The sequence below is a fragment of the Triturus cristatus genome, chromosome 12 (assembly GCF_964204655.1).
Source record: "Triturus cristatus chromosome 12, aTriCri1.1, whole genome shotgun sequence".
In the NCBI taxonomy this organism is placed as follows: Eukaryota; Metazoa; Chordata; class Amphibia; order Caudata; family Salamandridae; genus Triturus; species Triturus cristatus.
The window spans coordinates 22,739,970-22,755,073 of record NC_140595.1 but is presented as its reverse complement, the minus strand read 5'-3'; positions in this window follow the sequence as shown (position 1 = coordinate 22,755,073).

Genomic DNA, 15,104 nt, shown 5'->3' with positions numbered 1-15,104 from the left:
ATTTCTAGAAGATCAAAATTAGAGGGGTGACGTCCGTCCGATAAAAAGCACATGACGAAAACGAATACCTAAGAAAGCCGCTGCTTGTCATCTCAAACTGCCTTAAGCAATGCAGTGAGGTAAAATATCAGAAGATACAAGAGGGAGAAACAGAGGTGCACATTGAGTGCACTGAGACCCACCGTGGATAAGCTTGCATACGACCATACGACAAACATGTTATGGGGTCAGCTGGTTATAGCTCTATAAGTGGAGAAGTGTGGCTCACTGGTTAGAGTGGAGAAGTGTGGCTCACTGGTTAGAGAAGGCATACCCTGAAGCAGAGGTCAGACCCGGGACCAGGGTTCAATTCCCGACGCGGCAGGGTCTGAGCCCAAGTGTCCACGGACTCGATAATTCTCACTTCGGTGCCTATTCGAATCATGGGTTCACACTCTGCAACTCTGGGCAATAGCTTGCTTAATCTCCACTATGGCCCCCCCGCGGCGGGATGCCTGGCTTTCACCTTGGGGATGCCCAGTACGGGTTATCTCACAGGGAAAAGCCAGGACGGGTTCCCAATGCAAGCGCCGAGATGCCCAAGGGTAAGTCGAGCGCTATATAAGAACACACATACATACATACATACATATTGAGAACAGGGGGCAGCGATCCTCCGTTACCTTGACCCGGGCAGAGCCCACTGCTGCACTGCCATCAAGCCCCATGCCTGGAAGAATGCAGCACTTCACTGAAGGGAGTCGGAGAATGAAAGGATGCTAGTACAAGATGGGACATCAATACTGCGCTCTGTGTGAGAAGGAGATGCGGTGAAGAGCGCCGGGTGCGAAGGCAGGCAAGGGCACACGTCTGTTTTTACCAAAGAAGGTATTGCAGCTGAATCGGCTGCTCCAGCCACGGGGAGGCCGCAGGGGCTGTGAAATGCAGAAGAGGGGCACTCTCTGTTCCCCTCAAGTGTCCCCACCGTCACTGTCTCCGACTCTGAGCAGCAACTGGGCTTTCCCAACACAGGGGTGAAGGGGGGATCTCAAGGAGCCCCCAAGGTCTTAGCACCGGAAAGGTCGGACGTGTCAGCTACACCTATGAGTGAGAAGGATTTTGTGCCTGAGAGACCTGTGAAAACGTTTTTATGATAGCGGAAGGGGGCTGTTAGTCTGTGCACTTTGAGGGTGTGTGAGCTGTGCATGTTTTGTAGAGAAGCGTCACGTGTATGACAATATCGTGTGGGATGTTAGTGATCTGCATTTGAGAAGCTTCTGTGAGAGAAACCTGAGTGAAAACGACGTGTATGCGTGATCAGGGAGTATTGGTGAGTGAGCTTTGTAAGAGACTGAGTGAGAGTGCTGTGGAAATACACAGCCCACGAGTGGTTCGCACGTGAGAGAGAGGGGGAGCTGGAGGTGAGCCCGCGAGTGGCGTGCGCGCGCTTGGGAGAGCAGTCTGCTCATTTTCAAGCACTGCACTCGTGCTTGTGGCGCGCCGCTGCTCGCTCCCGCAAGGTGGATGTCACCACGAGCACAAGTGTGTGCTTGAAAATGAGCAGACCGATGGCTAAAGGCCCTCCTAGAGCAGCGCATGCGCGCTGCCTAGGGGAGACCTAAAAAGGAGGGGGGACATAAGTAACGTTATATGATATGTAAGCAAGCAGTATTGCATGATAATGTGATGTTGTGACACTGCGCACGGGAGTCAATCGTAAAAGCATTTCTTTATTCAATGGTGAGACCAGCGCACAACCTTACCCCAAAGTAGGGTCTTCAATGCTCCACGGAAGAAGGGTTTAGAGACCCCTATAGTCAAACTCTATGGATAGTAATTTTTTATATATAGAAAGTACAAGTTATACCATCACGTACCTACTCGCGTTCAGCAATAGCCAGGGAGAAACTCCCTTCACTCATTCATTCTCTTACTGCCACAAGGTGCATCCCTCGCCGTACACCTTCATGCGCCTGCTCCTTCCTCCCGATGATGTCAGAATGGAAGGGAAGGTGCATATTTAACTGTTTTCCATCTTGCGGGTAAGTGAGACGCACAGCACCTGCGGTTAATTACTATGCGCCGGTGCAACTGTTCGTGTCCGATGCCACCCCTGCCTGGGGAGCGCGTAATGACGTGCGTCTCCAGGAGGCGTTAGTATTACATTAGTGTATTAGTAGTACAAATACCCTAAAGTATTGTCAACAATTTTTTCTTTTTTGGTATGTCAGTGGGGCTCACAAGATATGCCTAATATTTTGAGCCAGTGCCTTTTCAAATATCCCAAGTAGAGACTGTCTGGGGGCCGCGTAGTGATGTGGCTTCCCCAGCCGTCGCTTTATCTTTCCCTAAGGCTCATGGGAGTTGTAGTTGTCATCCATCGACCCATATTGGCTGCTCGCAGCTTTTGATTGAGAGGTGCCATGGTGTGCCTGTATGTTGGTGTCTTTTTTGGTATGTTTGTTATACATAATAAATAAATGTACATGAGCTATATAATTCAGTTTTGATATGGCAGACTATGTCAAATTCCAATTAGATCCACACAAGCTTTTTATAAAAGATGCCATGATGTACTATAAGTAGGTATTATATCTTTCATATAGGATTCGATAGGTGTACATGCCTCATCTACCGACCCATACCAGTAAAATGGGCTGTTTGCAACTTGTTTCTAAGAGATGCCATGACATGCCAAGGTGCTAATGTTTCGATATTATGTTTGCTATACATGATAAATGTACATGGTCCATGTATTTCAGTTGGGACACGGCGGTATATGTCAGATGTCGATTGGATTCTCGCAGGTTGTAGCTAAAGTTGTCATGATATACTATGTGCCAACTAACTGTATTTACAGTTTATCTGTTATCCACAATGTGTGGTTGTGTTTATTTCAAATTATTTCATGATCATGGACATCTTTTTATGTGATTTGAAGCCAGGGGATTTCATTATTTAGTCCTTTCTCCCATGACCTTAAACGATAAACCCATCGCTGTTCTCAGGTCAAACGTTTTTTCGCAATGTCTGAGTAGTTTGTATTTACTTTCTCCAGGATCACCCATGTCAGATCCACGCCCCGATTACCTTGTTTTAGGTAGTGGCATGTCAGTATTGTGTTATTCTTTTTACATCAGATTGTGCTTCTATGTTCGTTGATTCGTATGTTTATTTTGTGTGTGATCATTTCCACATAAAATTGACCACATGGGCAAGTGATTAGGTAGCCAACATTTTCACTGTTGCAGCTTTTTAAATTCTTAAGAATCCATGGTCTCACAATCTCTTTTGTGATTCTTGTGAATTTGCAGGATTCACAGTTGCCACGTGGGTAGTGGCCCACCGACCAGTGGTTGTCCCTAACATGGTTTGTGGGTTAGTCTGTGGTGACGGTGTTTTTGCGTGAACCAATTCATCTCATAGGCTGGTGTTTCTTTTGAAGGCGAAGAGTGGTTGGGCTCATTGTTTAGTTCCCCTGTTCAAAATCTACCAGTTCCTTTTTATGATGTTCTGGACTTTGAGATTGGAGTAAATGTTGTAACACAAACAACCCTGTCATTTTCAGGTTTACTGTAGCTTTCCAACAGGGCTTCTCTATTATTTTTCATTGCTTCTTTCTTAGCATTCTTTACCGCTTTCTTAGGGTAATGGCGTACCACCAATTTTTCTTCTAGTGCATTTGCTTGTGTCTCAAAAGCATCCATCGTGGAGCAATTCCATCTCACTTGCAAGAATTGGCCCACCGGTAGGTTCTGACGGAGTGCTCTGGGGTGAAAGCTTTCATATAAGAGTAAGCAGTTCTTGTCCGTTTTTTTGTAGTGGACATTGGTTCTGATTCCTCCCTGGTCCATAGTAATCACTAGGTCCAAGCATACTGCCTCATCTTTGCTCATTCTGTGTCTAAATTTTAGATGTCTGTCCCTGATGTTGACTGACTCTGCAAATTCAGTCGCAATTTGTTCACGACCATGCCATATTATTAACACATCATCGATGTACCTGCGCCACAGTTCGATGTATTCTTTGTAGGGGTTTTCTGAGTTGAAGATATAGTCTACCTCAAATTGGTGTAAATACAGACAGGCCATACTTGGCGCAAAAGTGCTTCCCATCAAGGTGCCTTGTACTTGATGGAATATTACTCCTTCAAATTGAAAAAAGGTTTCAGTTACGGATAATTCTGTGCATTCCATGACAAATGTCTTGAGGTCATGAAACCCCAATCTTTCTCCTGCAGAATGTGTTCCACCACTTCAAGGGTATGTGTGGTAATTGCCTTATGTGTTACTGTATAACATTGGGCTGCTTTTATGTAGAATACTCTTCCACTGGGGCTCTATAATGTAGAATGCTTGGTCCCTGTTGCCTAGTGCTTGTAGCCAGTTGCTGTTGGGTGCCCTGTGGATAGGACGTTACTTTATGAGAAGCTTGAATAAACAGGTTCATCTCTACACCTCCCTGCCTCCTGTACTTCTTCACACTGGCGACGAGGTGCTCCTCACAGCGTGCCAAAGCATGTGGCCGGGCTGTCATCTCTCGATCTGCGCTGGCACGCACAGCTTGGTTTTCATTACGCAATCAAGCATAAGCATAGCTGTTACGTGCCAATTTTGCTATTGTGTCTTATTTTACTGTGACTTTTATATTTAGTTCTTCGATTGCAAAATGCAAAATGTCACTCCTCCACCATTTTTCCTCTCTAAGCCTGGTGATTCTGCATTACGTTGGTCGAAATGGAAAAACGTTTTCCTAAATTATGCAAGAGTTTGTGGGGTATCTCTGAGTGCAGAGGGAAAATCTGCATTATTATTAGACTGCCTTGGTTCTGAAGGACAGGAGGTGTTTGAACATCTTCCTGATTTGACAGATAACGAATCTGATAGTCTCAATGAATTCGAGATCTGTCTTAAAAAACTTGCAAACACTACTTTCTGAAAATCAGTACAATATTAGAGCGATACCATTTGTTGAGGCTTATATTACTGTTCTTCGTAAGTTGGGTGCTACCTGTAAATTTGATTGGTCTCTTGACAAACGCATTCGCGATCAATTAATGCTAGGATGCAATATAGAGAAAATCAAAGATGAACTTTGGCAGAAAGATGACCCAAAGCTTGATGAGGTTGTTGCTATAGCCAAGAGGATAGAGCACTCCCTTGCTTGCGTTGACGTCATCAAAAAAAGAAAATGGTGTCCTGGAGGAGAAGGTTCACTCTGTTACGAAGAACCCGGTTAAGTCTTCTTGGAAGCAATGTGAACCTTTGCACTCCTTTTCATCTTCCTCTAAACTCAAGGGAAATTTCAAGATGAAGTGTTACTGATGTGACTCGATCGGGCATTTTGCCAACGACAAGTCGTGCCCCGCCCTCTCCTCGAAGTGTCTCAATTGTGGGAAAATTGGTCACTTAGCCAAAGCTTGTAGAGGTCAAAAGAACAAAAAAGGCAGACGAGTCAAAGAGGTTTCTCTTGAGTATCAAAGTGATTCCGCCTATGATAAACTTCACTGTGGGGAAGTCATATTACAAGGGGGTCTGAACAAGACTAAAGGACCTGTAGATGAAGTACAAGTGAATGATTGCAACATTAAAATGTTTTTGACTCAGGGGCAAAAATCTCCCCTATCCCCAAATAATTATTTGACATGAAACCGCATGGGAAGTATACAAGCCTGATATCAAGCCTCTGGCCTATGGTGGTCAACCCATAAAATTGTTTGGCTATTTCTTAGGTAATATCGAATACAAAGGGAGAATAACTGCTGGGAAAATATATATCTCTTGTAGAGGCGACAGCAAAATTAGCTGGGCGTGAAGTTCTCATGGTCTCCCCAGTGCCAGTTGGAATTCGAGGGTGTCAAGAAAGCTCTGAGTTCAGCTCCCTCCCTTCAGAGCTTTGACACTTCTTCGAGCTCTATCCTGGTTACTGATGCCAGTTCGAAGGGCCTGGGCGCAGTCCTTAAGCAAGTGAGAGACGGCAAGGCAGTGACTATCATGTTCCTCTCCAGAGCCCTTGTTGGTCCAGAACTTCAGTACTCTGTAATCGAGAAGGAGGCACTCTGCATCTTCTGGGCCATCAGGAAATTTTAAAAAATCCTCTGGGGTAGCTCTTCCGTTGTTCATTCGGATCACAAACCGTTAAAAGATGTGTTCTGTAAGAAGGGTCTAGACGCTGTCTCCTCCAGAATATGCAAGTGGGTAATTGCCCTGCAAGATTTTGATTTTGTCTTGAAGTACATCCCTGGGGTGCATAATAAGGTCGCCGACTGTCTTTCTCGCTTAGTGCCTAAACAGTGTGAGGAACTCTCACCTGACCCCGAAGATTAGTGGGAAATTGATGACTTCAAGGTGTGTGAAATTGTTGAAGGGATAATCTCCGAGGTTGAGTGGAAGGACGCCATGAAAAGTGATACAGACATGCATGCAGTATGTAGATTGGTGTCTGAGGGTTGGACAGGCATCAGGACTTTGAGTGAAGGTGTCAAGAAATTCTGGAACATTCCAAATGAACTTTCTGTGGCTAGAGGATTACTCTGGAGGAGCACCAGGCTTGTCCCTCCATCACCTGTTAGAGAAACAATTGTTCACTTGGCTCATCGGGGACACCAAGGTATTTTCAAAACTAAGGAAAGGGTTCGATTACACTTTTGGTGGCCAGGCATCGATATCCTAGTTGAGCAAATGATAAGAGACTGCACAGAATGTAATACTTGCGATAAAGTTTACAAGACTAGAGTACAACCTGTGGTCATTCGAGACACACCGACAACATGTAGCCTTGGATCTCTTGGGACCTGTCCCCAGTAAAGCTGGGCAGTCCTACGTCCTTGTGTTAATCGACATGTACTCTAGATGGCCTGAAGTTAAGGTGACACAGAGTATTGAAACTAGGGACATTACCAAATTCTTGGAAGACATTTTCCGCAGAGAAGGTCTTCCAGAATCTCTTCTGACTGACAACGGTGTTCAGCTTGTGTCAAGAGAGATGGAGGAATTTGTGGCGAGAAAAAAGGATTGTACACAAATGTTGTTCTCTCTACCACCCTGAGTGCAATGGAATGGTAGAGAGGTTCAACCGTGTATTGAAGGGGTCAATTTAGCTAGCTAAAGATCAAGGTAGTTATTGGAGATCTGTAATACTTGAGAGAGTTATGGTCTATCGCTTGACTCTTCACTCCACCACTGAGGAAATTCCCTTTGAATTGTTTAGGGGTCGCATCCCTAACACGTATATGTTCCAAACTTGGATGAGGGGAAAGGGTGCCGACATTGTTGTTCGTGAGGATTCTCAGTGGCGGGAGCTTCAGGATCTCAAGTCAGCCAAGAGGAAAACTAATTTTGATGCCAGGCATGCTGTCTCTCACACGATTGTACGTGTGGGTGACCGTGTGAAAGTACATTTTCCCCAGAAGTCTGCTGGTGCAAAAGTCTCTCCTCCTTTTAGGGTGACTAAACTGTTTCGCAACGCTGTGAAGCTTGCCGATGGGCGCATTTGGAATTTGAGTAGAATTGCTCCCATGTGTTCCAATGCCTCTTCTATTCAAGGTGTCCTACCTGTTCCCTCAAAGGTTGTCTCTCCTCTACGCAGGAGCTCTTGTACCTGAAAAACTCCTGGGCATCTACGAAACTTTTTGTAAGCTGATGTGCATGTGAATTTCCAGATTTGGAGCCCACTTATGTTTCCTTGCTTCTTTGTGTTTATATGCTTTTCTTTATGTTTGGGGGGAAGGTGTGTGGTAATTGCCTTATGTGTTACTGTATAACATTGGGTTGCTTCTATGTAGAATACTCTTCCACTGGGGCTCTAGAATGTGGAGTGCTTGGTCCCTGTTGCCAAGTGCTTGTAGCCAATTGCTGTTGGGTGCCCTATGGATAGGACGTTGCTTTATGAGAAGCTTGAATAAACAAGTTCATCTCTACACCTCCCCACCTCCTGTACTTCTTCACAGTATGTCTCTGGGGAATGTTTGTGTATAGCGCTTCAATGTTCATCGTGATGATCATGTCATCGACCATGTTGATTTCAGTGCCATAGACTTAACAAAGGATATCCTTGGTGTTGCATAAATAGGAAGCAGATGTTTTTACTATAGGCCTGAGGAACCAATCACAAAATTGTGATAAGGGTTCTAAGAGCGACACAAAACCCGAGACAATTGGTCTGCCAGGCGGGGGCGTCTTGTTTTTGTGAATCTTTGGGAGAATGTAGAATCTTAGGGGTTCGGGGTGTGTCTGCAATTAGGAATTCTGCCTCATGCTTAGTGATCCAATCATGTGTGAGGGCCTCTTCTACCATAGATTTTATCTAGTTGGTAAGTCTCAGCATGGGGTCCCTATGGAGGATCTCATAACTCTCTCCATCCGATAGCAGCAGGAGGCATTCTGCGTCATACATGATCCTGTCCATAATCACTATTGCTCACCCTTTATCCGCAGGTCTAATAACCAAGTCAGTGTTCTTTTTGAGGGTTTCAAGTGCGTGTTTCTCTTCTTTGTTAAGGTTTTGAAATGCCTTCTGGTTGGGGCATTCGACTGCATCTACCTCCTTTCGTACAGCCTGTTCAAATGCTAGTACCTCACACAGTATAGCATGTGTTGGAGGCATAAAGGTTGACTTCCTCCTTAAACCGGTCTTGATCCTCCAAGAAACTCTGTAGTTGAATACGACTAAAGAATTAGGCTAATTCTATGTGTAAGGAGAAGACATCACTTCTTGGGGTTGGTACAAATCCGAACCCCTGCAACAAGACATCTTCCTCAATCTGTGTGAGCTTGTTGGTGCTAAGATTCACTATGTTGGAAGGTTTCTGCTCATTGTTGGTGCTTGCTCCTTCCGATTGCTTCTTGTTACCACCTGATTGGTTACCTGATCTTCCCACTGTACCTTGGAGTTTTGTCTGCGGGGCTTTTGTTTCCCGCTTCCCCGGCCTCTGCCTCTATATTAAATTGTGGGCCTTGGTGGAAGGGGAATCCCCGTGCTTGCGGTTGGACCGGTTGCTGTCTCAATATCCGTATGGCACCATGGCTGGATTTGTTGGTAGATCAGGATAGGATGGTGTCCGGGGTCCCCTTGTTCCTCCTACATCACTGCTACCACTGCTGCTCCTGTCATCACCTGAGCAAATGGTCCAGTCCAGTGGGGTTGGTCTACGCCTGGCCTGACGTTTTTGGACTGTAGGGGTCTGGGATTTCTCATAATGTCCATTCGTCACATACAGGAACACTTTCTTGTGACTGCATTTTTGCACATCTTTTTTGAGTTTGGTCAACTTGGATTGTGACGGATATTTCTTGTATTGTGAGTGGTCTGTGATTATTTGCTTTAATTTCTTCTTAAAGACAGAAGTGTGTGCTGAGGTTTTAAGTTTGCTTTTGCATGTCTGTATGTCTATTACTAGTAGATCCGCGATTTTTTGGGCTGTGTTAATGATTAGCACCAGCCAATCTTTTGTGTATTTCCATGCAATATATGACCAGTTCCTTCAGAATTCTTTGCTATTTAGAAAGATTTGTGGTTCATTTTCAGAATAAGTACTAACTATGTATTTATGTATATTTAAATTCACTGTGCGAATTGGCATTCATTGACCAACTTTAGACACCCCTGTTTCAAGAGGGCGATGTTTCTCTACGCAGCATTAGAATGCAGATATCCGGATCACGGAATCGTGGAACAGACTTTGCTATGTCAGGGATTTGCGCTCAGCCCAGCACTGCAAATCCTTACTCCGGCAGCAATCGCGTGTCTGACAGTCGCGCTGCCGAAAAGATTTATATATTTTTTTGCAGATGTTGGCTTGGCAGCCAGGGACTGACATCTCCTGACTGGATTGTAACAAACAGTTCCTGGTCCTGCAAGTGAAATTGTATTACAGTTTTTATTTAAAGGCACACTCCTCCGGCGGCTCAAACTGTGTAAGCGTTCTTATGGTTGTTATTCTATAAATTACATAAAGTTACATTATCAAAGTGTCCCTTTCCTTTGATATTTCATCATGTAAATGTTGGAATCCATCCTTACAGTAATTGGATAATTTAAAATTGTCTGAGAGGAGTAATAGGTATTGGTGACACCAGTAGTGCTTATTTGGTTAAAAAAAAAAAACATTGACTAAACCAATAAGTCTGGCATTGACAAGTGTTTGATTTTTGTTGCAAACAAATGCCATATATGCGAACAATTGGCAACATATATAAAATATAAATATAAAGAAGGGGTGATAGCCCAGGCACACCGGCCCAGGCACTGAAGTGCACTCTTTCTCAGGTGGCTGTTCATATGTGTCAGGCAAAATGTGTTCAGTGCAAGGCAGCAAATACAGCAGGCGGGCTGGCCCATTGCTCCATACTGCATGCTATGGTGGGCAAAAAGCAAAATGTGAATGACAGGAGGGGGAGGGGAGGGGAGGAGAAGAGAAGAGAAGAGAAGAGAAGAGAAGAGAAGAGAAGAGAAGAGAAGAGAAGAGAAGAGAAGAGAAGAGAAGAGAAGAGAAGAGAAGAGAAGAGAAGAGAAGAGAAGAGAAGAGGGGAAGGGAGGGGAGGGGTTGAGGGAGGAGCAGAGAATGGGGAGGGGATGGGAGGGGAGAGGAGGTGAGGGGAGAGGAGGGGAGGGGAGGGAAGGGAAGGGGAGGGGAGGGGAGAGGAGAGGAGAGGAGAGGAGAGGAGAGGAGAGGAGAGGAGAGGAGAGGAGAGGAGGGGAGGGGAGGGGAGGGGAGAGGAGAGGTTTGAGGCATGCACTGCACATTCTATGAACACTCACATCGAACTTTGTTTTGGGGGTTCGTAAAAACATAAGGGCACATCCAAAAGGTTTGGGGGAACACCTCTTTTAAAACTAAATCAGCTTAATGAAAGAAGGGGTGCGATGAATTGGAAAACTATTTTGTTAGGAGAAAAGTGGAAGAAAGTATGATTACAGAAATAGGTGTAAGTTATGCTTGGTGGTGAAAGCCAAACTGAGACACCACTTTTGCCTCTAAAAGACTATTGGTGACCCCTGATATCCCAGATAGACTGACACCCACCTCAAAGGTCTCTGAGTGAAGGAGGGACACCACTGTGACCTCTAAAAGACTGCTGGTGACCCCTGAGATCCCAGATAGACTGATAGCTGCCTCAGATGTCTCTGATAGACTGATGACACCACTATGACCTCTAAAAGACTGCTGGTGACCACTGAGATCTACGATAGACATATAGGTGCCTATGAGATGTCAAGTAACTGACAGCCTCAGAGCTCTCTCATTGACTATTGGCTGCCTCCAATAATCTCCTCTGGTATCTCAGCTAGGCCGATAGCTATTAGGTCTCTAATAACTAACAGCCGCCTCTGAGATCTCTGATAGACTGACAACTGCCGGTGAAATCTCTAATAACCTGGTAGCCACATCAAATATCTCTGACACGCTGACGATTGCAGCTGGGATCCTGCTAGACTGACAGTTACCATTGAGATGTTTAACAGACTGCTTGTGATCGCAGACAGACTGCTAGCCACCACTGAGATTTCTGGCAATGAGTTGGCCTTCTGTGACATCTCAGGTAGACTGATAATCGGCTATGAAATCCCAGACGGACAGACGGCCTTCTCTGACATCTCAGGTAGACTGATAATCTGCTCTGAGATCCCAGACAGACGGACGGCCTTCTCTGACATTTCAGGTAGGCTGATAATTTACTCCAAAGTCTCAGACAGACGGACGGCCTCCTCTGAGACCTCAGGTAGACTGATAATCCACTCTGAGATGCCAGACAGACGGACGGCCTTCTCTGACATCTCAGGTAGACTGATATTCCGCTCTGAGATCCCAGACAGACGGACGGCCTTCTTTCACATCTCAGGTAGGCTGATAATTTACTCCAAAGTCTCAGACAGACGGACAGCCACCTCTGAGATCTAAGGTAGACCGATATTCTATCTGAGATCCCAGATAGACTGACGGTATCCTCTGAGAACTCAAGTAGACTGATAATCCACTCTGAAATCCCAGACTGATGGACGTCCACCTCTGAGATCTCAGGTAGACTGATAATTCACTCCGAGGTCTCAGACAGATGGACGGCCACATCTGAGTTCTCTGATAGTCATGTTTAAGATCTCTGATAGACAGTCATGTTTGAGATCTCTGATAGTCATGTTTGAGGTCTCTGAAAGACTGTTGGATGCCTCCGAGATCTCTGATAGACACTCATGTTTGATGTCTCTTATAGACTGTTTGACGCCTCCGAGATCTCAGATAGGCAGTTATGTTTGAGGTCTCTGAAGACAGTCATGTTTGAAGTCTCTGATAAACTGTTAGACGCCTCCAAGATCTCCGATAGTCATGTTTGAGGTCTCTGATAGACTTGTGAACACCTCTGAGATCTCTGATAGACCGTCATGTTTGAAATCTCTGATAGACAGTTTTGTTTAAGATCTCTGATAGACAGTCATGTTTGATGTCTCTTATAGACTGTTGGACGCCTCCGAGATCTCTGATAGACAGTCATGTCTAAGGTCTCTGATAGACTGTCGGAAACTTCAAAGATCACTGATAGACAGTCATGTTTGAGGTCTCTGATAGACAGTCATGTCTAAGGTCTCTGATAGACTGTCGGAAACTTCCAAGATCACTGATAGACAGTCATGTTTTAGGTCTCTGATAGACACTCATGTTTGAAGTCTCTGAAAGACTGTTAGATGGCTCTCAGATCTCTGATAGACAGTCAAGTTTGAGGTCTCTGATAGACTGTTGGATAGCTCAGAGATCTCTGATAGACAGTCATATTTGAGGTCTGTGATAGACAGTCATGTTTGAGGTCTCTGATATTATTTTATACAAACAAGGGAACCCGAAAAATGGCTAAGGACCACGGGTATCAATTATATATGTAGAAAACAATGGTCCTGAGCAGACACTAAATTTTACATAAAATTAAATATAGACCACAATGGGTTACTATACACATCCGATGTCCAGCCGGACAGGGGATTTTTATTTTGCAGATACTAAAGGATATGGTCAAGGATAATGAAAACACTACATTTATCGTGGGGCACAATCCTGCACCCTACAGCATGGGGAACGTGCGGGGGGAAAAAAGGGAATAACAATGCAGACAGTTTAGGACAAACAACAGTTACAGGCAAAGACTGAGAGCTGTTGCAACTTGCAGGCATAAATGAAGTTGTAGCAAGTCTGACAAAATAGAGACCACAACGAGTAAGCACAATGGATATTTGTGGCACTATTTTTAAAAAGTCGACGTTTCGATCCCAAGCTCATTGATTAACGGGATCATCTTCAGGACTAAATTTATAACATTTGCCTGGTTTTTAACGCCCCAATTGAGGACATAGGGGTATCACATATGGCAGTTCAGAGTGGAAACTGACAATGAAGAACAGCGTTGTTGCTTTTGGTTTGGTCGCTTGCAGTTAAGGTTTCTATAAAACTTAGTGGGCGCTGGAGCGTGCTGCTCCTTGCCTGGATCGGCTGTTGGGTGCCTGCCATTGAGCCGGTTACTACACAGCACATTGTTGCTGAGGACAGAGATCTCCATTGCTGTATCTCTCCACAGCTTGGACTGTAACATATTAGTATATTGAAGCAATACCTTGGCGCATTGAAATGTGGCCCATCTGCACCACAGTCTAACTACCCAACAGCCGATCCAGGCAAGGAGCAGCACGCTCCAGCGCCCACTAAGTTTTATAGAAACCTTAACTGCAAGCGACCAAACCAAAAGCAACAACGCTGTTCTTCATTGTCAGTTTCCACTCTGAACTGCCATATGTGATACCCCTATGTCCTCAATTGGGGCGTTAAAAACCAGGCAAATGTTATAAATTTAGTCCTGAAGATGATCCCGTTAATCAATGAGCTTGGGATCGAAACATCGACTTTTTAAAAATAGTGCCACAAATATCCATTGTGCTTAATCGTTGTGGTCTCTATTTTGTCAAACTTGCTACAACTTCATTTATGCCTGCAAGTTGCAACAGCTCTCAGTCTTTGCCTGTAACTGTTGTTTGTCCTAAACTGTCTGCATTGTTATTCCCTTTTTTCCCCCCGCACGTTCCCCATGCTGTAGGGTGCAGGATTGTGCCCCACGATAAATGTAGTGTTTTCATTATCCTTGACCATATCCTTTAGTATCTGAAAAATAAAAATCCCCTGTCCGGCTGGACATCGGATGTGTATAGTAACCCATTGTGGTCTATATTTAATTTTATGAAAAATTTAGTGTCTGCTCAGGACCATTGTTTTCTACATATATAATATGAGGTCTCTGATAGACAGTTTTGTTTGAGGTCTCTTGAAGTCATGTTTGAGGTCTCTGATAGACTGTTAGACGCCTCTGAGATCTCTAATAGACAGTCATGTTTGAGTTCTTTGATAGACTGTTGGATGCCTCCGAGATCTCTGGTAAACGGTCATGTTTGAGATCTCTGATAGACAGTTGTTTTTTAGGTCTCTGATAGACTGTTGGATAACTCAGAGATCTCGGATAGACAGTCATATTTGAGGTCTGTGATAGACAGTCGTGTTTGAGGTCTTTGAGAGACAGTTTTGCTTGAGGTCTCAGGTAGCCATGTTTGAGGTCTCTGATAGACTGTTAGACGCCTCTGAGATCTCTGGTAAACGTTCATGTTTGAGTTCTCAGATAGACAGTCGTGTTTGAGGTCTCTGATAGACTGTTGGATGCCTCCAAGTTCTCCGATAGATAATCATGTTTGAGGTCTCTGATAGACTGTTGGACACCTCCGAGATCTCTGACAGACCCTATGTTTGAGGTCTCTTATAGACTGTTGGACACCTCTGAGATCTCTGATAAGCAGTCATGTTTGAGGTCTCTGATAGACTGCTAGATGCCTCTGAGATCTCCGATAGACAGTCATTTTTGAGGTCTCTGATAGACTGTTGGACACTTCTGAGATCTCTGATAGACGGTCATGTTTGAGGTGTCTGATAGACTGTTGAATGCCTCTGAGATCACCGATAGACAGTCATGTTTGAGGTCTCTGATAGACGGACATGCTTGACATATCTGATAGACTGTTGGATGCCTCCCAAAATCTGTGATAGAAAGTCATGTTTGTGGTCTCTGGTAGACAGTCATGTTTGAGGTCTCTGATAGACTGTT